Here is a 23,942-nt window from a genome sequence, read left to right as displayed (position 1 = left end):
TAAGTGCTGATTTTATAAAGCTTTCTGCACTATGATGTTTATGCACTTCCAAGGGCATCTGTGTATCAAAACAGCCACTGTGGGCCTCAGAAGGGGCATGGCCAAGAGTGGAAAGGGCAGGGCCAAGGGCATTTATCTCTCAGTACAGCCTGGACTGCAGTGGTGGGCCCCACCCACTCCCTCACTGCCACACACAGACAGAGCAGCATTGTCACATTACTTCAAAAGGGCTTGGAGCTCCGGCCACCACCATTGCTACTTTGGCAGAGGCAGCTGATGGAGCTCCTGGCCCCTTTGAAATGGCGGGCACAGGGGCAACTACCCCATATGCCCTTCCATATCCATCAGTGGAGATGATCATGATGGAGAATTCAGTTGCTCTGTATTGTGGCAACTGGGGCTCTGCAACATTATTTAAGAATTCCTAAAGTCATGCTTTAATAAAACATAATTATAATTGGATTTTTCTTGTCTCCATTCATGTTATTTCATTTAATATGCAGTTCATAATAAATGTTCTATTACTTCAGTGGCACATAAATATTTATAGGTGTTAAACTCACAGGAGATGGCAATCCTACTTCTATTCAAATATTTTTGTTGCTACTCTAAATTGGTTCCATGGAAGACTGTTTTGATTGACAAATATGCAAAGAATATTTAAAAACAAAAGCCTGCAGTAGCCTTTTGTTGCAGTTGTTTTGGAAGAAATAAAACACAAATTGATCACTTTCAGTTTTTCTAAAATTACTCTTCTAAGTCACACCATTCATACCCCCCCAAAATGGTAATTTCAAACTGCCTGACATCATCTTCACTCCAAATTCAGCCTAGCTTAGTAGAGACCAATATTTAATACTGACTGTTCCATTTCTTTTTTTATTTGAAATGACTTTGTCAGTTTCATTGCAGCTCAATAACAGATTCCATATCCCCAAAAGCAGCACAATGAACATTAGTTATCCACTGTCGCAGACAGGCTAAGGATTAGCTGCATATGGAGGGTTTGTCCCTGCAGGTCAGAGATGAGGAATAAGAAGGACTGCATAGGAAAGGGTTAACTTCCTCTTCCCATGCTGCATTGGTCCAAAATTTGCACAGAAGATGGCAGTGCTTAAAACAGTTGGTCAGGCCAGCACCTTTTCAAAAGCATTAAATTGATACCAAATATCATATATAATATAACAGAGAAAAACAATGTACTTTAAATTTGTCATCACAAGACAAAATATACAAATGGTACGTGAATAGTCATATACAATGGATATAAGCTCCACTATGAATAAATATCGTTATCAGACATGGGAGGGAGAAAGGGATGAGAAGTATTCTGGTTTATAGTTATTTATCTGCAGAGTCTCTAAAAGTATGTTAGTCACTGTGCAGACAAATAAAGAGGATGCAGGCTCGTTTTCGAGGGGATACAATTGAAAGTGATGACAGAGCACATAAAGAGGAAGGCAAAAAAGGCTGTCAAAAGTTTAGTGGAGTACTGGTGTAGGAGAGATGAATATGAAGGAAAACAAATGCACTGCAAACTGCACTGGAGCATTAGACTGATCTGCAGAACAGCTAGCTACACAGGCAGTTACAGGGATGCAACAAATGAAAAAAAAAACAGATGACTGTTAGTGCTTGAAAAGAACTGGAGAACTAACAAAAAGGACTGCACAGACTTAAACCTAGAAAATGCCACATCAAAGTTGAATTCCATTACAAGATGAATGTGTTACAACTAACTATACTCGATCACAGAGGAGGTGGCAATAGCCATTTGGTATGTCACATGTATTATGCACCTACTTCTCTATAAATTTCTAAGGCACATATCACCATGGTAACATTGACTCACTTGTGCCCTCTCCATTAATCTACACTCACTATGTCTTTCTGTGATATTCTAAACCTCTCCAAGAAGTCAAATATGTGATGGTAACACCGCAAGTTAACGTAGAGCTTATCTTTCTGCTTATGGTATCAATCACATGCCACTATACTGATTTTTGAGAGTCCTCAAGCTAAAAGCTTATGTGAGATGCTCATTCACCTTCACAATTCCCTCAATCTCTCCCCGATTAAAAAACAACCACTGCTTATTGAGTTAAAGCTGAATACAAAAAAGCAGAGGACATAGATGCAGATGAAAGAATTACTTGGTAAAGAGTGTTCTGGAATCAACATGTTAATGATTATTGATATTCTCTAAAATCAATAATTGTCTCAGTGGTTTTAACCCTCACACTAATAATTTTCTTTAGATGGGGTGTGCTTTATTCCACTAAAATCCCTATTAAACTACTTTCAGGTGTGGGTGGTTTCATTATTTTATAATAGAGTTATCTGACCCTGTGACAGAGCAGACCCATGGAATTATGGAGAGCCACTGTAGAATTAAACCAGATAATGAGGATTAAATCAAATCCCTTTTCAAACTCCAGCTGTGGGGTCCCAAGGAAAAGATAGATAAGAAGGAACCAGGTCTGGATTGCAGAGCTACTCTTCTCCATATTTCTAAGTTCTAAACAAAAGGAAGACTCGTGGGAAGGTATGATCTTTGTAAAATGATTGGTCCCAGTGGGGCCGACAGATTCACTAGGGCCCTTGGCACGGAGGGTGGCTCCATGATCTTGAAATGGGAGGTCCCTCATGTAGCGGTGCTCTGGCAGCAATTAGTGGAGGTGGCAGCAGCTGGATGCCCAGGATCTTCTTAATTGCTGGGCCTCAGGGCAAATGCCCCCTTTGCCTGACCCTGTCAACAGGTTCAATTCTCCTCTCCACAGACAAAGGAGAAGCCTGCAGCATCCATTTATTAATGGGAACCACTATTTTGGAGTCATCTTAATAAACCTGAAGTATAACTGATTAACAACTATTAGTATTAATACTATAAGGGGGGGCAGAAAGGTAGCCTTGCACTCTTTCATTAAGTTAGGGGGGGAAGGCAAATCCATTTATTCTCTTTATAAACATTTTTCTTTCCTACCTGCTTATTCTACCTCCTTATATGTGGTATTCAGTTAATGCAGATTATTTAATGACTTTTAAAACAAAAACTGCGAAAGAAACATGGGAAAGTAGAGGGAGCAAAATAGCTACAAATAGATAAAATCAGAAATACATGTTAAGCAAAATGATTTTTCTTCAAAAACTAAATCATCTAGCAGTTGAATATGCCAATATTCTCTATGATGCTCCTAAAAGCAATATAAATTTAATATTCATATTATGAGTTTTAACTGTAAAAACACACTGAAAATATACAAACTATAAGACAAATAATGGTGCTTGTTTGCATTTAGCACAATGGGAGTAACTAATGAAGACAGTTTCAATGGATTAGGGTAGACACATTCTGAAGTATTGTTCTAGCAAAACCAGAAAAAAAGTGGTTGGTTGTCAAAGGTACAGTAATAATGTCAGTTCCTTTGTAAAGAAACTCATAGTAATTTTGGATATGATATTTGACATAGTGAGAATGTGTGACATCTATATCCATTCCCTGGTTTCTCTCTGATCACTACAACAGTAAGGATTTCAAATACAACTTCATCCAAGACAGACAGAAAGAAAGGTCATTGAAAGAGAGCACTCTGTGGTTATTAAGTTAGAATGGTCAATAACATGTCTAAGATCCAAACAATGTTAGGAAATGAGGTATTATTTTAATTTATTAGTTTAGATGTATCAAGTGTGTTCCATTTTTATTACATGATCTTCAAAACGTTCTCTAATACTAACAACATAAATAACAACAATTGACAATACAGAGACACTGAGCTGATGTCAACTAGGGACTATGATACAGAATCCAATTTAAAGGACTCAACAAAATTCTCACTGAAACCTGTCCAACCAGAGGTGCTGACAGCTACCATGGACACCAGGGCAAGGTGCGGTGGAGGGGAGCAGCTTTGTACTGTGGAAAGGGGTGGGGCCAAGAGTGGAAGGGGCAGGGCCAAGTTAGTTCTCTGTGCTGCCTGGACCAATATGATGCTCCCCATCCCTCACACTCCTGCAGAGCTCGCACAGCCAGAGCAGTGCTGCCATGGCACTGCAAAGGGGTTTGGAGCTCTGGCCACCACCTCTGCCAAAGCAGTAGCAGCAGCAGCAGCAGCAGCTGGAGCTCCAGGCCCCTTTAAATGCCAGACACATGGGCAACTGCCCCCTTTGCTTCCCCTCCAGCTCCCTTGCCAACAAGCCTGTGTCCAACCACTCTCCTCAAGCAAAGGTATTAGCAACAGGTGAGGCCCATGAGTCAAAAGTCTTGGCATGGACTACAGAGACCAGTGTATGGAGCTATGAATTCTGCACCTGGAAAAGCTTTCCTAAAAATACTCCGCATTCAAGCTCCACACCAGCTGATCTCAACTTTTGGAGGAGAACAAAAGAAGAAAGACACTTATTTAAGTTTACAACTGAAAACATAAAAAATCTTTCACAGGTCAAAGTGTGACTTGCACATAAACAGGGAAATAAATTGGAAGCACAGCTATCATACACTTGTACCAGTTATTACAAAACAATAGGAACTTCTTTACCAAGCATTGATGGAATAGGTAACACTTTGCACAGCCTGAAAATTGCTATTTGGGAAAACTCAGTGTTTCTGAATAACAACTGAAAATGTTTGGTTATTCAACCTATTCAAGAGAAGGATTGCCAACAGAAAAAGGAAAACAGATGGGTCCCAGTCCTAAATATCTCCAAATAATAACAGAAAACAGTCAGTCTGGACCCAAAAGTCTCTTATTAGGATACAATGTACTTAGGTAGCTGTCTCCCCAGACATGAGCTGCATAATTAAGGTATTCTCTTTTAACCGTTTAGGCCCTTTGGGATGCAATTCCTCATCTTAAGCCTAGCCAGAATAGCAGTAAGAGCAGGACTGAAGCTATTTCTGTTGCTGTAAAATGGATGTTATTAGGTGTGGTAACTGAGAACTGTGTGTATGAGAACCTTCACATTAGTTCCCATGTGAATTAATGTAATTTCACTATAAACTTTGTAGATGAAGTTTACATTGGTTGAATCAAACCTACTGAAATCAGAACTACTTCTGTAATCTCTGGTGACAGGCCTAATCACATTATTTTAATTCCTTCAAAGCAGATCCTGGATTTTCTCAGTATAGCCTCTATTGGCCTATATACTTACTGATTGTCTTTGGTTCTCCACCTGCTAAACTCCAATCCAGCTATATGGAAATTTCTTACACACTACTTTATTTTTGCTCATTGAACTGTTAGAGGCTTCACTTGGGTCTAGTAAACACAAGCTGAGCTGTGGAGACAGCTCTAATATCCTGATGGTAACCTTGAAACACAATCTGGAGAGTGTTTGTGATTTGCTTCAGAACATTTAAATACCATCCTATTTTGGAATTCCTATTGTATCAACCAGGCACATGTAAAACAGTTCCAAATGCAATATTTAGAAACAGGACAAACTCACTAGTGACTAGACTTTGGATATAACTAGCCTCCTTAGACAGCTTGCTCTTGTTGTATTGTATGTAGATAAAATAGAAACACAGTTTTAAGCAAAATAATAATAATTTCCAATAGCTTATAAACATAAAGTGCAAGGAGAAAACAGAAAGAATGATAGTTCTGGGCTTCCCCCATATACACATCTTCAGAAGATGTGATTAAGAACAAACTTTCAAAAAACAGTCATAAGTATCCTCAAACACAAACAGACAGACTGAAAAATATGATTTATAAAACCTACATACCTCAAATACATCAGTGTCTTAAGTTCACCGAAGAATTATGCCTGTTCTTCATCAGCTCTTGCATTTGATGCACTAACCTAGGAAAAAATAAACCTCAACTTACATTCAAACAGAAAGCATAAGGTTATACCAAAGGGGAAAAAATGTTAATAGCATTGCTGTTAATTCCTTAGTAATCCTACTTCTTACTTCCAGGAAATAATTCTCAGAAAAGGATTCCCTTATTAAAAACAAATTAGAAAACTGAATGTCATCACCACAAGGAGGCACTCACTTAAAATGCAATACACAAAACAGCTGATTGTATACAAATGTACTCCTATCAGGCAATCTTTAACAGATTTTCAACATACGTGTACTATCTTTGGTTTCATGAATTGCTAAAACAAAATGTCTACATTATTTACCACAATCCTTCAAACAAATAAAGCAAAAATGTTTCTATTAAAGAACAATAATATATTTGAAGATATACAGTGCAGACATGGGTGATTATTGAAATGTAAGAACTGACATGCTTGAGTGTCATGAATATATTTGATTTATTTTGGAAGAATGAAAGAAACCCGTGGATGTTCTGTTCTGAGTGCAGTTTTCTATGTAACCCAGAATCAAAAGGAGTTGTAAATCCCTACTTTAAACACATATCTATGTCTAGTTTTCCTGTTCACTGTTTCTGAGTGGGCAGAAGCAGTGCCCAGTAAAAATGCAAACTTGTGACAACTCAGAAGAATGTGTTTTGTATTAACAAAACCATTCCATATAGCATCATCTTATGCCCCTCATGTGTCACTTTCAGCTATGTTATCTAAAAGCAGAAGCACTGAACAATTAATCATGGAAAAAAACCCCACCAATATTAAAACAGGTGAAAGCATTACTTATAGAGAAACATGTCAAACTTTCATAAGGAAAAACCCCTGCAGCCTGCTACTTATATGGTAGGAAGCATCTCTACTTCTCTCCTCAAGCCACTGTTTATACAGCCCCAGCTGGGTCCTAACTAGCTGCTATGTGCTGCAGCTGCTTGCTCTTCAGCTCCAGCAATCTTCCAGGGCCAGTGTGGGCAGACACCCCATCACAAGGACCTTAAGGCCAATACCAACTTGATGAATGGGGACTGCATGCCTTCATTGGAAGCTGGAGAAAACCATCTATCTGGCTCTTACAAATGATTTCCCTTGTGAGCAACGTAACTCTGCTCTTGCTTGGGTTCAACTTTAGCCAGCTGTGTTCATGCAGGCACTGATTTCTTGTACACATTTTGACATATTAGCAGTGATAGTGACTGTATCCATGGAGTATAAAATAAATACATCAGCACATTTATGGCAGCTGAATGCCTGGTGTGTCCATCTCTCCCAGGTATTCATGTAGATATTGAAATGAAGAGGGGATAGTATCTGTGGGACTCTGCAACCAAGGGCCTTTAGCAGTGAGGAACAGTTATCCATCACCACATTGAGGTTTGCTGTAAAGGAATGATTGAAACCAACGTGATGCTGGACCAAATACTGCTGTTCTATCATGTAGGTGGGTTACCTGTGCCTTGTATCAAAGGATCTGGCTGAATGAGCTGGGAGACCTTGCCTGTGTCTAGGGCCATAAAAAGGTTGTTGTGTTCTGATTTTAAGTCTGATTGTGAGGCATCCAATCCCTCATGTTGGATGATGTACATGTTATTGATTACCAGTGGTTTTACTTTCTCAACTATTTTGCTCAGACATGAAAGGCTGGAGAAATGACAGTAGCTGGAAATGTTTTCTGGTTTGAGAACTGGATTCTTGAAAATGGAATGTTTTTCAAGGAGTATGGTAGATGTGCTTCTCCAAAGGAGCCCTGAATATTTTTATTGTCATTTTATTCATTATTGTATTAATAGTTGCTCTCACTGGCTTTTTACCATCCAGGATGGCCACTGATGCATCTCACCCACTGGGAAACTAATATGGATAATGGATATGGATAATAGATAATGTACACTATTTCTTATGCCTAATGTATGTTTTGATCACTCTTAGTAGATTACTGCTGAAAAAAAGCCCATAAAACAAAATATTTTACAAATGTTGGCTGTTTAATATAACACAGGGAGCCATGGTACAATGTGCACAGAACACTTAAAAGTTTCTGAGGTTGAAACAAGAGACCATAATTTTACACGCTGTTTGGAGACCATCTCATATCATTGTATGTCTTGTATCACACACTGAAACTGCATATTTCACCAGATTTATTGATCTCATTGGGCTGTTCCAGGCTTGGTAAAATGCTCCCATCTTTGAGACTGTCAAACTGTTTGTCTAAAATCTATCTCAGGTATGTTTAACTTTCAATCAGTTTGGTATCTTGGTGCCACACTACATTGTCTACAAGACTGAAGTTCAGATATACTTCTTCTTCTCTCTGGTTTTCAGAGCAGCAAGGTGGGCTGTACAAGTTTATACTTTTCATGTGTTTAAATAGCTTATATATTTATTAATATTGGTGTTGTACCTAAAGAAAAGTATATTGAAGAAACATTTCCTATCTCTTGCTCTGGCAAGAGACAAAAGTGGACTCTAATAAATTCTTTGAGTATGTGTGGATGTAGGTAGGTGTGGGTCCAGAAGTTAGGAATGCTCTGCTTCTCACTTCATAGTGTTAATGTTGGTCTTTCCAGTTGTATGGGTCTTGTGAAGCATAACTGTCTTTCAGGACTGTGGAGAATGGTGACTCATGCCTCATGCTGTGGAAGAAGGCGAACTCCCTTCTCCCCTCCTCTTTGTCACTCTGACTTGGGGGAAATTCTTTCCTGAACCCAAATATAGTGATCAATTTGAGCCTATGTGTAAGACCGACCAGACAGATACCTGGGAAAGAATTCTCAGTAGTAACTCAGAGTGCTCCCCATCTGATGTTGTCCCATTTCCAGCTGCTGGTGAGTTTTACTACAGATAGTTGTTACAGAGAGGCCACACTCCATTGTAGGCATCCTTGTGATACAGCTCCCCACACATGTATCTGGCTTATATTGCAGCCAGTTAGGCTTTCTGCCCCCACTGCTCCCCACATGTAGTTACTCCAGAACTCCTCTGGTGGTTAGAATTTCAAGCATATGCTTGTTGATGGCCAGTTCATATGTATTTGGTGAGGCGGGGGGCATACTGATGCTTACTGTAAATAACTCCTCTTCCTCTCTGACAGTTCTTACTCTGGGGTAATTATACATTATAATCCTATCTCCTCTCAGCCTTCTAGTGCTTAGACTAAAAAAGTTAAGCTCTGTGAGTCTCTTCTCGTCACATAGATTTTCCATTCCTCAGATCATCCTAATTGCCCTTCTCTGCACCTCTGAATTAATCTTTCTCAAGATGAGGTTGTATCAGTGCCTTTTATAAATGTATTCACATATCCTCATCTCTGCTAGAAATACCTCACTTGATATATTTTAGGAGTATATTAGCTTTTTGAACAGCTGCATCACGTTGGTGGCTCATACTCATTTTGTGATCATCCCATACATTTGTCTTTCTTCTCCACTGTCATTTTCAACAGATACATCTCCAGTTTATACCAAGAATTCTTGTTGTTGGGTCCTAAGTGCATGACCTTGCACTTTGTGCTATTAAATATCATCTCATTATACAACTCCAATTTACAAGGCTATCCAGATCCTCTTGTGTATTATCTTGTGGTTAGGAAGACCCACAACACCTGTGCCAGCACTACTACTGTCTCCTCCATTTGTGCCGTAGCCAGACAGACTGCCTGAACATGGATGCCTCTACGTAGATCCTGGTGTGGCTTCACAGGGACTGTGGCTTGCAATTCCCACTTACTGATATCCAGGCTGGGGGGACCATCCAGTGTGAAAGGTGCCTGCTGGTGGAATCTCTCAGGCAGCAGGTGGGAGAGCTACAGGAAGAGGCAGCTGGGTTGAGGGGTATCCGACTCCACGAGCAGTTCCTGGATAGTATTCATGTGGAGACAGCTGAGGTAACTGTCCCAGTACACAGAACGGCTGATAAACCACTGGTGGAGGAGATAGATAGATCAGGGTGGACACTGGCAGCTTGTTACTTCTGGCAGTAGGCAGTGTTCAACCCCTGCTCAGAAACCTCCCACCATGGTACTAGGAAACCATTACGCTGTACTTAATACAGGAGACAAAAAATCGCCCCATACAGCAGAGGAGAAGCCTCATACCTCCCAGGCTGGGAAGTCTGTTGCCACCACTGTGAGGAGGAAACGTAGAGTAGTGGTGGTCAGGGACTCTTTTCTGAGGGAGATGGAAGCGCCCATCTGTCGCCCTGACATTTCAGCTCAGGAGGTAAGCTACGTGCCGGAGGCCCATATCCGAGACATTACACAGGTGTTGTCAAGGATTATCCAGCCCTCTGACTACTATCCCGTGCTTCTCATCTAAGTGGGCACTAATGATACTACGAGGTGTGACACTGAGCAGGTCAAAAGTGACTTCAGGGCTCTGGGGGCATGGGTGAGGGAGTTTGGGGCTAGGGTGGTATTCTCCTCAATCCTGCCTGTCAAAGGTAGGGGCCCAGGCAGAGACAGGTGCATCCTAGATGTGAATGCCTGGCTTCAAAGTTAGTGTCGTCAGGAAAGCTTTGGCTTCCTCAACCATGGGATGCTATTCCAGGAAGGACTGCTAGGCAGAGATGGTGTTCACCTTTCAAGGGGAGTAAAGATGGTATTTGGACACAGACTGGCGAACCTAGTGAGGAGGGCTTTAAATTAGGTTTGATGGGGACAGGGGAGTAAAGCCCACAGGTAAGTGGAGAACGTGGAAAACTGGGAGATGGGCCAGAAATAGAAGGGAGCATGGGCAACAATGTCAGAGTAAAAAGAGGGTCAGGGCAAAACAGGGAGGCAAGATCAAATCAATATCTTAGATGGCTATATAGAAATGCAAGTAGTATGAGTAATAAGCAAGAAGAACTGGAAGTGCTATTAAATAAATACAACTATGACATCGTTGGCATCACAGAAACTGGGTGGGATAATACACATGACTGGTATGTTGATATAGGAGGGTACAACCTGCTTAGGAAGGATAGACAGGGAAGAAAGGGAGGAGGTGTTGCCTTATATATTAAAAATGTACACACTTGGACTGAGGTGGAGATGGATGTAGGAAATGGACGTGTTGAGAGTCTCTGGGTTAAACTACTCTGCACTGGTTAGGCCTCAGCTGGAGTATTGTGTCCAGTTCTGCGCACCACAGTTCAAGAAAGATGTGGAGAAATTAGACGGGGTCCAGAAAAGAGTGACAAGAATGATTAAAGGGCTTGAGAATGTGACCTATGAAGAAAGGCTGAAAGAACTGGGCTTGTTTAGTTTGGAAAAGAGAAGACTGAGGGGCGACATGATAGCAGTTTTCAGGTATCTAAAAAGGTATCATAAGGAGGAGGGAGAAAACTTTTTCTTTTTGGCCTCTGAGGATAGAACAAGAGGCAATAGACTTAAAGTGCAGCAAGGGAGGCTTAAGTTGGACATTAGGAAAAAGTTCCTAACTGTCAGGGTGGTCAAACACTAGAATAAATTGCCAAGGGAGGTTGTAGAATCTCCATCGCTGGAGATATTTAAGAACAGGTTAGATAGATGTCTATCAGGGATCGTTTAGGCAGGACTTGGTCTTGCCATGAGGGCAGGGGGCTTGGCTCAATGGCCTCTCAAGGTCCCTTCCAGTCCTAGTATTCTATGATTCTATTCCATTCCTCATGAGTATTAATACCTCCCAACTTTGCGTCATCAGGAAATTTTATTACTGCACTTCCACTTTGTGTCAAGGGAGTAATAAAATATTAAATAAGGTTGGTCCCAAGACTGATCCTTGAGGAACTCCACTAATAATTTTTTGTAGCCTAACACTTCTTCTGGTCTTTCCTTTTACTCAGTTCCTTAAGATAAGTCTATATCACCACAGTAAGTCAACCTAAGATGCACAGTTCTAGCTACATGAATAATATAGCTGAAGTCAGTATACCTGAGTCAATTTACTGTACTCACTTACTGCCTCACAGGGTTGATGAGAGACATTCTCCTGCAGACTTACCCTATCTTTTTAACAGGGGTAAAGTGCAGGGGTCAACTGGAGTATGAAATGCAGTGGATTTGGCAGGTCTTCAGTAGACCTGCTAATTAGCCACCGGTGTGTTGATCTCTTCTCCATGGATCCAAGTTGTAGTGTAGATGTAGCTTTAGCCACCTTTAAATTCTAACATAAATCCTCCTATTTTCCAGGTTCAAATACCTTGTTGACATCCAGGAGGATCAGATCGGCTTTATTTCCTTGTCTAGGAGATCAACTATCTTCTCAAAAAACGATATTAGTGACTTTCTCAAATCTCTTGAATATAACAGTTGAAACAATTGTTGGAAAATCCACAATTATTTTATATCATTTATGTTACTTACTTTTTTGCATTCACCAAGCTTGAAACAAAACATTTAACTTTAGGAGACACAATACTAGCCCTTTCTTAATTTTAATTACCTTGTTTATATACAAAATTCTGACTCCCTGCCTCTGGGACACAAGCTGGAAGCAGCACCTGAGAGGTCTCCTGTCCTTCGTTAGTAGAACTCAACACATTTCATACTTAGGGCTTGTCTTCATGTTTTTTTTTTTTTCTTTTTGAAAAACCACTTTCATTCTGAATCCACCCCACCCCCAAAGGAATTCACACAGCCAAGCAGAATAATTTGAGATAAGAGGGCTTTTTCCTTGTAATAATTACTCCAGCTCTGCAAATGACTTTTGCTGACATCCCACCCCACCTTTTCAATGTTGAAAACGAATGTGTGTGAACAAAGCACAGCTATTACTGGCTCATCTAAAGGCCCCTTTTGCAGTGCTGTGGCTGTAAATGAGAACATTCTATTCACAGTGCTGTGTGAATGTGATTTTCCAACATTATTTATTTAGACATTAGAACATTGAATAACTGAAAGAAGTAACATTGAAAAAATCCCGTGGTATAGATATAGCCTTAGGCTGCCTGCCTGAGATTGGCAGTTTGCGGTGAAGGTGGGGTCAATATCTTCCCATGCTCCCTCTCACTCAGCCTAAGCAGACTGAGATACCTTGGTGTGTATGCAGAATCAACTTAATTCATCTGAGTTGGGCTCTTGGGAATGTCTGTTTTTTCAAAAATTTTGTGATGGACAATCAGAAATGAAAACATGGTGTTCAGTGTATTTTCACTGTTGAATGTCATGGACTTTCCAGGATGATAACACGCAAAAAATATTATTACTGTCTATAGAGGATGAATAAGTACACTCTAGTTTAATTTGGAAATTACTTTGTTGTATCTGAAGCCATTAGATACTGTGGAAAGAAATGAATGCAATGAAATTAGTTTAAACCACAGGGGTCCACTCCCTGAAATGGGTTGCTGGTACTCAATCCATTTTTTTAAAAGTAAAGTTTTGTTTTCTTTAAAACAACATGAGCATATGTTGGTAGTAACTGCAGGCACCTACTAATGTCTTAGGAAACCTTTTATATTATCATCATAATCAACAATCACAGACTCAGCACCCATTGAAGTCTGATGCCTCTCTTACTACTACCTTCCATCTTTTCCTGTCCAGTGCAGAGTGGCTTAGATTCTGTAGACTAGCTCCACACCAATCTACTATATCATCTGCCCATTCTCTGTGGGGTTTGCCTCTCCTATTTGAGCCATCCATTATGACGAATACCAGGGTCTTCATTTTTTGTTTGTTGTTCATTCTGCAGATATACCCAAAGAGCTGTGGCTTGCATAGTATAACCTTTGGCAGTAGGTTCTCTTTCAGCTGTATCTTCCTGTATAATTCCTCCTTGAATCATAGAATACTAGGACTGGAAGGGACCTCAAGAGGCCATCGAGTCCAGCCCCCTGCCCCAGTGGGAGGATCAAGTACTGTCTAAACTATCCCTGATGGACATCTATCTAACCTATTCTTAAATATCTCCAGCAATGGAGATTCCACAACCTCTCTTGGCAATTTATTCCACTGTTTGACCACCCTGACAGTTAGGAACTTTTTCTTAATGACCAGCCTAAACCTCCCTTGCTGCAGTTTAAATCCATTTCCTCTTGTTCTATCCTCAGAGGCCAAAAAGAACAAGTTTTCTCCTTTCTCCTTATGACACCCTTTTAGATACCTGAAAACTGCTATCATGTCGCCCCTCAATCTTCTCTTTTCCAAACTAAACAAGCCCAATTCTTTCAGCCTTTCTTCATAGGTCACATTCTCTAGACCTTTAATCATTTTTGTTGCTCTTTTCTGGACCCTCTCTAATTTCTCCACATCTTTCTTGAAGTGCGGTGCCCAGAACTGGACACAATACTCCAGCTGAGGCCTAACTAGTGCAGAGTAGAGCGGAAGAATGACTTCTCATGTCTTGTTCGCAACACACCTGTTAATGCATCCCAGACTCATGTTCGCTTTTTTTCCAAGAGCATCACACGGTTGACTCATATTTAGCTTGTGGTGCACTATAACCCTTATATCCCTTTCTGCTGTAGTCATTCCTAGACAGTCTGTCCCCATTCTGTATGTGTGAAACTGATTGCTCCTTCCCAAGTGGTGCACTTTGCATTTGTCCTTATCAAACTTCATCCTGTTTACCTCAGACCATTTCTCCAATTTATCCAGATCATTTTGAATTATGACCCTATCTTCCAAAGCAGTTGCAACCCCTCCCAGCTTGGTAACATCTGCAAACATAAGCTTACTTTCTTTGCCAATATCTAAATTGTTGATGAAGATATTGAACAAAACCAGTCCTAAAACAGACCCCTACGGAACCCCACTTGTTATTTTTTTTCCAGCAGGATTGAGAATCATTAAGAACTACTCTCTGAGTATGGTTATCCAGCCAGTTATGCACCCAAATTTTAGTCGCCTCATCTAAATTGTATTTGCCTAGTTTATTGATAAGAATATCATGTGAGACCATATTGAATGCCTTATTAAAATCTAGGTATACCAGATCCACCCCTTCTCCCTTCCTACCAAAGAAGGCTATCAGATTAGTTTGACATGATTTGTTCTTTGCAAATCCATGCTGGCTTTTCCCTATCAGTTTACCACCTTCCAAGTGTTTGCAGATGATTTCCTTAATTACTTGTTCCATTATCTTTCCTGGCACAGAAGTTAAACTGACTAGTCTGTATTTACCTGCATTATTCTTATTCCCCTTTTTATAGATGGGCACTATATTTGCCTTTGTCCAGTCTTCTGGAATCTCTCCTGGGTCCCATGATTTTCCAAAGATGATAGCTAATGGCTCAGATACCTCCTATATCAGCTCCTTGAGTATTCTAGGATGCATTTCATCAGGCCCTGGTGACTTGCAGACTAACTTTCCTAAGTGATCTTTAACTTGTTCTTTTTTTTATTTTATCTTCTAAACCTACCCCTTTCCCACTAGCATTCATTATGTTAGGCATTCCTTCTTCAGACTTCTCAGTGAAGACTGAAACAAAGAAGTCATCAAGCATCTCTGCTATTTCCAAGTTTCCTGTTACTATTTCTCCCTCCTCACTGAGCAGTGGGCCTACCCTGTCCTCGGTCTTCCTCTTGCTTTTAATGTATTTATAAAAAGTCTTCTTGTTTCCCTTTATGCCTGTAGCTAATTTGAGCTGATTTTGTGCATTTGCCTTTCTAATCTTGCCCCTGCATTCCTGTTTTGTTTGCCTATATTAATCCTTTGTAATTTGTCCTAGTTTCCATTTTTATATGACTCTTTTTTTATTTTGAGATCTCGCAAGATCTCCTGGTTAAACCAAGGTGGCCTTTTGCCATATTTTCTCTCTTTCCTATGCAGAGGAATAGCTTGCTTTTGGGCCCTTACTAATGTCCCTTTGAAAAACTGCGAACTCTCCTCCATTGTTTTTCCCCTCAGTCTTGCTTCCCATGGCACCATACATACCAGCTCTCTGAGTTTACCAAAATCCACCTTCCTGAAATCCTTTGTCTCTATTTTGCTATTATCCCTTCTACTCGTCCTTAAAATTGTGAACTCTATGACTTCATGATCACTTTCATCCAAGCTGCCTTCCACTTTTAGATTCTCAATCAGTTCCTCCCTATTTTTAAAATCAAATCTAGGACAGCTTCCCTCCGGTAGGTTTTTCAAACTTCTGAAATAAAAAGTTGTCTCCAATACAGTCCAAGAACTTAGTGGATAGTCTGTATGTTGCTGTGTTAGTTTCCCAAAATATATCTGGACAGCTGAAGTCCTCCATCACCACCAAATCCTGGGCCCTGGATGATTTTGTTAGTTGTTTCAAAAAAGTCCCATCTATCTCTTCCATCTAGGTAGGTGGCCTGTAGTAGACTCCTAGCAGGACATCACTCTTGGTTTTTACTCCTTTTAGCTTAATCCAGAGGCTCTCAACACATCTGTTTCCTATGTCCATCTCCACCTCAGTCCAAGTGTGTACATTTTTAATACATAAGGCAACACCTCCTCCCTTTTCCCCCGTCTATCGTTCCTGAGCAAGCTGTACCCTTCCATACCAACAGTCCAATCATGTTATTATCCTACCAAGTTTCTGTGATGCCAACGATGTCATAGTTGTATTTATTTATTAGCAATTCCAGTTCTTCCTGCTTATTACCCATATTTCTTGCATTTTTATATAGGCTTCTAAGATATTGATTTGATCTTGCCTCCCAGTTTTGCCCTGACCCTCCTTTTTCTCTGCCATTATAGCCCATTCTCCCTCCCATTTCCGACCCATCTCCTAGGTCTGCATAGTCTCTATTTACTTGTGGGCTTTGCTCCCCTGTCCCCGTTGAACCTAGTTTAAATCCCTCCTCACTAGGTTAGCCAGTCTGTGTCCAAATAGGGTCTTCCCTCTCCTCAAAAAGTGTACGCCATCTCTGCCTATCAGCCCTTCCTGGAATAGCATCCCATGGTTGAGGAAACCAAAGCCTTCCTGTTGACACCATTTATGCAGCCAGGCATTCACCTCTAGGATGCACCTCTGTCTGCCTGGGCCCCTACCTTTGACAGGCAGGACTGAGGAGAATACCACCTCCACTCCAAACTTTTTCACCCGTACGTGGTGACCTTCTGCATCCATCCTATTCTCAGGTTCTTTCTATAACAACTCCTCTTGAATGCCAATATCCTTCTCTTTGACTCTTTTGTTATCACCCATGTCTCATCCATACAACATGCTGCTGTGTACACGTGTTTTCAGATGCACAGCTTTGTTCTTAAGTTAAATCGTTTTGCTTTTCCAGATCTTACATATCGCCTTCAAACTCACTCTCTCTTTCGCTATTCTAGTTGCTATTTCCTTCTTACAGGCTAAATCATATTTTATATTGCTCCCAGATACATGAACTTCTCCACGTTCTCTAGTTCATAGCATTGTTGCACTTAATACTCATCTGTCTACAATATATTATATAACCACTTCTAATTCCAGATCTGAAGAAGTGAGCCTGCCCCATGAAAGCTCGTCACCTAATACATTATGTTGTTAGTCTTTAAAACGATACCTGGCTGCTTTTTGTTTTGTGAAATACATATTCACAAGCCTACCTCTCTGTGACAAATCACACCAAATATACTATGCACATAAGCAATCAAACCCATATCAAAATGTGTAATTTTGCACATATTCTGTCATATATACATTATTCATCGGGTCAAGAAATAACAGAATGAAAGTTCCCTGTTGCAGCGTGGCTTTCAATTATGTTACATGGGCACTAAAGGTGATAGTATTGCTGAATTGATCTTGAATACTTTAGCAAGAGTACCAGTGTTAGTGAGGCTTTGTATGCTGACGTTGCAGGTTAGCTTATTGAAGGTTATATAGAAGGACTTCCATTAACTTACTAAATCTTGGATTGGACTGGTAATACCTGGAGATGTAATGAATGTCAATGCTGCCTTAATTTATAATCTTTCATTTGTCAAAGGGTTTGCACCATTAGAAGAAAATGCATGCATACAGTCTAAACTGTAAGTTTACATTTTCATGTTGGGATGTACATGGATTCAGATAGGTAACCAGAGAGGGCATGTCTACACTTGCATTCCTCTTTTGAAAGAAGCATGCAAATGAGGGAAATCAAAAATGCAAATAAGGTGCATATCGGCATACTTGGCACCTCATTTGCATATTCTTATTTCAAAAGAGCTTCTTTCAAAAGACGTAAACCAGTGTAGATGCTGCCGTTTTGAAAGTGAACCTCATCTTCGAAAGAATCCTTCTTCCCATTAAATAAAGGTAAGAAGGATTCCTTCAAAGATGGGATTTACTTTAGAAAGAGCAGGGTCTACACTGGTTTTCTTCTTTTGAAAGAAGCTCTTTTGAAATAAGATATGCAAATGAAGTGCCACATATGCACCTCGTTTGCATTTTGCATTTCCCTCATTTGCATGCCTCTTTCAAAAGAGGAGTGCGAGTGTAGATGCACCCAGAGAGATTGAGTGTATTTATAATTCTAAATAAATAATCCACACATTTCAAAGAACCTAGAAGGAAATGAATGTAGATACAAGCCATAGTTGAATGGCAACATTGTCCTTGTTTTGCACATGCAGCAAAAGCAGCCCCAGAAAATCAATGCAGCTGCTATAAATGTATTTGGGAAAATAAGAGAAAGTTATGAAATGTTGCCTCGACTCTCCCAGATCTGTTAGGATATTTCTATGACTTACTAAATTAAAAGCAGTGTTAAAAAAGGTACTTTTAGAGAGCTGCTGATGAACTTAACATGTTAACTAGAAACAAATATTGCAGTACACTGGTGCCCTATTGACTAGGAGCCTGTGGAGATACATCAGTGAAAAAGCAGCTGCCATTTACTAGCAATTCACCTTTTGTTCAAGTGGCCAACCTACTGTTTTCAATTCATATGTCCTTGTCTCCTTCCCAATAAAGTTAGGCTTCTTGTTTATCTGAGTGGAAATTAGTCTGAAAAAACAGATGTAATGCTGCCAGCTGAAGAGCTAATGTCACTCAGAAGTCACTATGTTAAGAGCTGCCAGTCTATTGTTAAGAAACTTTCAAGGTGGTGCACCAGAATTCCAGGGACTTCAAAAAGCGCTGGGCATGATTACCTACTCATCTTTGGTAATTATTTAAATCTGTCCAATAGAGGTGTAAAACACCACCACAGCAGTTTACACCCATTTTGCCACAGTCATAAAAATTGCTCAAGGCCCATTGTGGTAAGGAATCAAGCTCTCACTCTCTGGGACAGTTTATTACCACAACTGGATCAGGGATAGGATTACAAGAACTATTCTTTTTATGGGCTCTCTCTTTGTAGGCATTATTGCACTCTTTGGCTGTGTCTACACTGCCCCCCGCCTTTTTGGAAGGGGCATATAAATGCAGCGGATCAAAAATGCTAATGAGGCATATTGGCTGTGTCTACACGTGCCCCAAACTTCGAAATGGCCACGCAAATGGCCATTTCGAAGTTTACTAATGAAGCGCTGAAATGAATATTCAGCGCTTCATTAGCATGCGGGCGGCAGCAGCGCTTCGAAATTGACGCGCCTTGCCACCGCGCGGCGCGTCCAGACGGGGCTCCTTTTCGAAAGGGCCCCGCCTACTTCGAAGTCCCCTTATTCCCATGAGCTCATGGGAGTAAGGGGACTTCGAAGAAGGTGGCGTCTTTTCGAAAAGGAGCCCCGTCTGGACGTGCCGCGCGGCGGCAAGGCGCGTCAATTTCGAAGCGCCGCTGCCGCCCGCATGCTAATGAAGCGCTGAATATGCATTTCAGCGCTTCATTAGTAAACTTCGAAATGGCCATTTGCATGGCCATTTCGAAGTTTGGGGCACGTGTAGACACAGCCAATGAGTGGGTGGGGACTGGGTTCCCCCCAGACTGCCCCCTTCCCTAGCAATGGTAATGGGGTTCATATGGTGGGGCCAGTGGACTGAACAGAGGACCTGGGGCCCAGCAATGAGACTGATCCTGCCACAAGCTCACACTGACAATTATTACAATTTGCATAAAGAAAGGTCATCATTCTATTGTAAAATTGCTTTTGGACAGGGGTTAACAAAATTGTTGTCAAAGCAAAAGGGAAATTTCTTACATCTCTTTGGCTGTGTCTGTACATGCATTCCTTGTTTTTGAAAGAGGAATGCAAATGAGGAAAACAAAAATGCAAATGAGGCACTGTTGTACATATTTTATGCTTCATTTGCATAATATCTTTTCAGAGAGATTCTTTCAAAAGGGGAAAAAACAGTGTAGATGGGTCTGTTTTGAAAGTAAACCCCATCTTCGAAAGAACCCTTCTTCCTGTTTTCTTTCATTTTTTTTAAAAAGGATTCTTTCAAAGATGGGGTTTACTTTCAAAAGAGCTGCATCTGTACTGCTTTTCTTCTTTTGAAAGAATAGGTAGATGAGGTGCCAAACATGTAAATCTGCACCTCATTTTCAGTTTGAGTTCCCTCATTTGCACACCTCTTTTGAAAGAAGAATGCAAGTGTAGACACAGCTGCACAGTGTGTACGTGACTTGCATAATGTAGTCTTTTTTCTTCAAATTGGATGATTAAAGGGTATCCCTTCAGCTGGCTGGTATAGGCAGCAACAATAGCCAGGTTCAGTATTGCGGATCCCCTTAATATCACAAAACAAACTGTCTTGAGCTCCCATCTGTTAATCTGGGAAAACACCACCCTGGTTGCCTCTGAGAGACTGTGCTTTCTTTTGAAAAGGAAAAACATGATATAATAAATGAGAACTTGGCATTAATTTGGGGAAACAATCATGCAAAAGCATGCAAACAATAGGCAAAGACATAGCCCACAGTACATTGGCCAGTGTCCTTTGCCTCAGTTTCCCACTTTGAGGTGTGAAAGTTTAACATGCCTCTCCCATTTTCCCTCCACTCTATCCCATCACAGGTTTATTGTTCAAGAAAAGCAATATCTCAAGTGTGGATTTGGATGGGTTTTTCGTGTACCTGAACCAAAAGGATGGCTGAGCTATGACTTCACCTTCCTTTACTACTGCTGCTGCAGTCTGTCTCTGCCACCACTTGTCACTGTCTCAGCTGCCTCCACCTCAAGGGCCGATGCTGTGTTCTGGGGTTCCACCACTTAACCCAGTTCTTAGTGACTTCAGCAATTTGGTGATTTCACTGGCGAGTCTCACTGTTCTTTCATCTTCAGATTTGTCTTTCCACTGCATTAGTGTCTTTGTATGTAAGATTCCAGCCTCTTCAATGGCTTCGACTCTTATCACTGAACATAAATAACTCAAAATTGAATGTGATCAGCTCTCTTCAATACTGGAGGGAGAGGGTCAAATGGTAATTGACCTTTAAACAAAGGTTGTGTCACTTACTCCCAACCCTCCCCGATCTTTGATTGTTTTTGGAGTTTGGTTCCTGCTTAGTGAGGGTCAAGTTAATGTGTCTTCCTCAATTATGGATGTAGTAAATACTGTTTTGATGCCTTTTACTTACACAATATGGGTAACATTTTATTTCCTCTGTATGCAATACTAAAGTGCATTTTGGCCCCAAAGAGCCACAACAAATCACTTTGGCAAAGTAGTTCTGTCTGCTGATCATCTAGGTGGAGTAAGTGTATCTAAGCAAATATAGTCTGCTTCTGGGGTTCCTTTCTCCCAGATCATTCCTAGATGACAGGAGAGCTCATTCAAACCTTGCTTAGAAAATTAATCACAGTTAAGAACTTGCTTAAATACCTTGATGAATCATGGTTTTACATACTTCCTACTGACATGCCTGTACGTGATTTGAGTTTCTATTCTGGGAAATAATATCTATATTCTCCATGCTCCATGTTCTGTCTCGTATGTGATCCTGCTCTGACACCAGATAGAGATTACAAAAACCAACATACCCTGGCCAGCACAAATTCAAACCTGTTTGTTCAAATGGTTAGATCCTTGCTTTGTGACCCCTAGTTGCCATGCTAAGTACTTGCTGTAAAAGTCACAATTAACAGTGTGAAGTCCTGTGGCACTTTATAGACTAACAGATGTTCCATCTGATGAAGCGGGTCTTTGCCCAGAAAGCTTATGCTCCAAAATATCCCTTAGCCTATAAGGTGCCACAGGACTTCTCGCTGTTCTTGAAGATACAGACTAACATGGCTTCCTCTCTGATAATTAATAGTGTTTTTCTTGCTCTCTGGGCTCTTGTGTCACATTAAGATTTCCCCATGAGTGCCTATAACTGATGAATGTGAAGGTGAGAAATTAGACCAACTCTGGCAAGGAACATTCTCTAGCAGTAGCTGTCAGGAGTGGCAAGCTTACATAGGGCCACTGAGGCACGCTTCTCCATGGAGATGGCAGGACACAGTCCAGAGTCCTGTATCTGGATAGCGAGGGTGAGTCAGGCATGGAGCTCCAGGAAAGTAGCCTTATGCATTCAGAATTTCTGGAGTCACTGCTGGTCCTCCCACTGCCCCATGACTAGCCAGTCCCACTAGTCAGAACTGGTGCAGTACCTCAAGCCCACATGTGCACCCGGGGAGGCAGATGCAGGTGTGACCATCCTGCAGCCACAGCAAGATCCTTGCAGGTGGTCTCAGACTGGCTGTCCATGAGGAAGAAGAGGATGGCTGTTAGAAGGTTCAGCAGCTGCTGAACCACATCTGTGTGGGGCTAATGCAAGCCTGGTGGCTGCTCTGGCACCATGGCTCCTGGAATGAGCTGTCTCCCGGAAAGACACAAAGCCCTACTCTGACTATGCTGTTGCTCGAGGAGGTAGGCAAGCCTGCAACGTAGGCAGTGAATGGGTGTCTGGAGGGGTCTCTTTAAGGGTGCATTGTGATGAGGTTCCTGAAAGGAAATGGTGGCCTGCAACCCTGTATGGTGGGTTTCCAGGTGGCTGTTTTGCTGGTAGAGTGGCAGGGAAGTCTGGCTATTGATCCACTCTGTGGTCTGGGTCTGCTCTGTCAACAAAGTTCTGTCCCAAGACATCCTCCAACAAAACTTCTGCCAACAAATTGCTCTAATCTAGACATAGCCTCACTGGCAGTCTTTGTATCTCCAACTTCCACTAGTCATGTGCATACACCTTGACACATGCTCACAATACCACTTTTATGACTGCCTGCCCACAATAGCCCTCAAGCTGTCTGTGACATTCATACAATGATGGCTAAGGTGTAAGACAAAATCCAATGCAAAAGCACCTGTCTTGAGATATTATCACATTCCAATATAATGTAAATGAATATAAACACAAGAATATGATTGTGTATTTGCATAATGTTCATGCAAACATCCAATGAAATATACAAAAGTTAAATTGTGCTTCCACTAGCTTTTGCCCTTTCTGTTTGCACTTAAATACATCATGGAATTTACCCCATAATTATCTTATTGCTTCAATGATCATGTTCTGATCTTCTGTCCAAGCTGCACCTCGTAACATCTTGTTCCATCCCAACATGCTTTCCTTTTTCCAGTCACTTCCAGGTTTCCTTGTCTGACAATTCATGAGCTGCTGGGGAGGTAGAAGAACTTAGGGCTCATAACTATCTTATGCCATCTCTGCTTAGTACTTTGTCTTTTTAGAATAGCACTCCAGGGTCAAGAAAACCCTGTTGACACCATCTTTGCTGTCAGGGATCAGTTCTGACTCTAGTTCTGCTCAATACATTTATCAATGACTTAGATGATGGAGAGTGTAATAACCTTTTAAAGTGTGTGGATGATGCCAATGTGGGAAGGGCTGCAAGTGCTTTGGAGAATAGGATTCAAATTCAAAAGGATCCCTCACCATCACTGCCAGCCTCGATTTCAGGCTCCCTCGGTAGAGGGATGGTGGCTCCTGAGGGTCCTGGCTCATCTTCCAAAGGAGATTCTGGCTCCTGCTCTGGCTTTGCCTGTGGCCCAGCATCATCCAGGATTTGTTTGGGGGAGTCACCTCCTTTGGCCTGAGGAGGTGGCCCAGCTCCTCCATAGTAAGGACAGCCAGTGGGCGCTGACCCTAAGTGGCTGTCTGCTTCCTGGGTGCGGCAACTCCTTGGCTTTACATCATACCTAGACAGCTATCCTAATAGGGTGCCCCCAGGATGTCAGCACATTGTAGAGGTACACAAATGCTGTGGCAATCTGGCGCCAGTCAGCTGTATGCAGAAGGACCTCCTTGTCCCCCTACAGTCTGAGGAGGTCCTTCAGTTCAGCCTCAGTCCATGAGGGGACCCTTTCTTTAGGGCCCTGGCAGGACTCAT

The 23,942-nt window shown here is 41.3% G+C and overlaps 1 protein-coding gene across 6 annotated transcripts in view; it reads right to left on the bottom strand.

Moving 5' to 3' along the window:
- Positions 1-23,942, bottom strand: part of CDH18 (cadherin 18) — a 1,028,199-nt gene that overhangs the window by 628,309 nt on the left and 375,948 nt on the right. For all 6 annotated transcript variants that reach the window (XM_074987814.1, XM_074987813.1, XM_074987811.1 and 3 more), the window contains one exon: positions 5,735-5,811. The gene's annotated coding sequence lies outside the window, so the exon portion shown is untranslated. The remainder of the gene's footprint in view (positions 1-5,734; positions 5,812-23,942) is intronic.

The sequence above is a fragment of the Carettochelys insculpta genome, chromosome 2, assembly GCF_033958435.1.
Source record: "Carettochelys insculpta isolate YL-2023 chromosome 2, ASM3395843v1, whole genome shotgun sequence".
NCBI lineage: Eukaryota > Metazoa > Chordata > Testudines > Carettochelyidae > Carettochelys > Carettochelys insculpta.
This window is presented reverse-complemented; position numbering and strand designations above follow the sequence as displayed.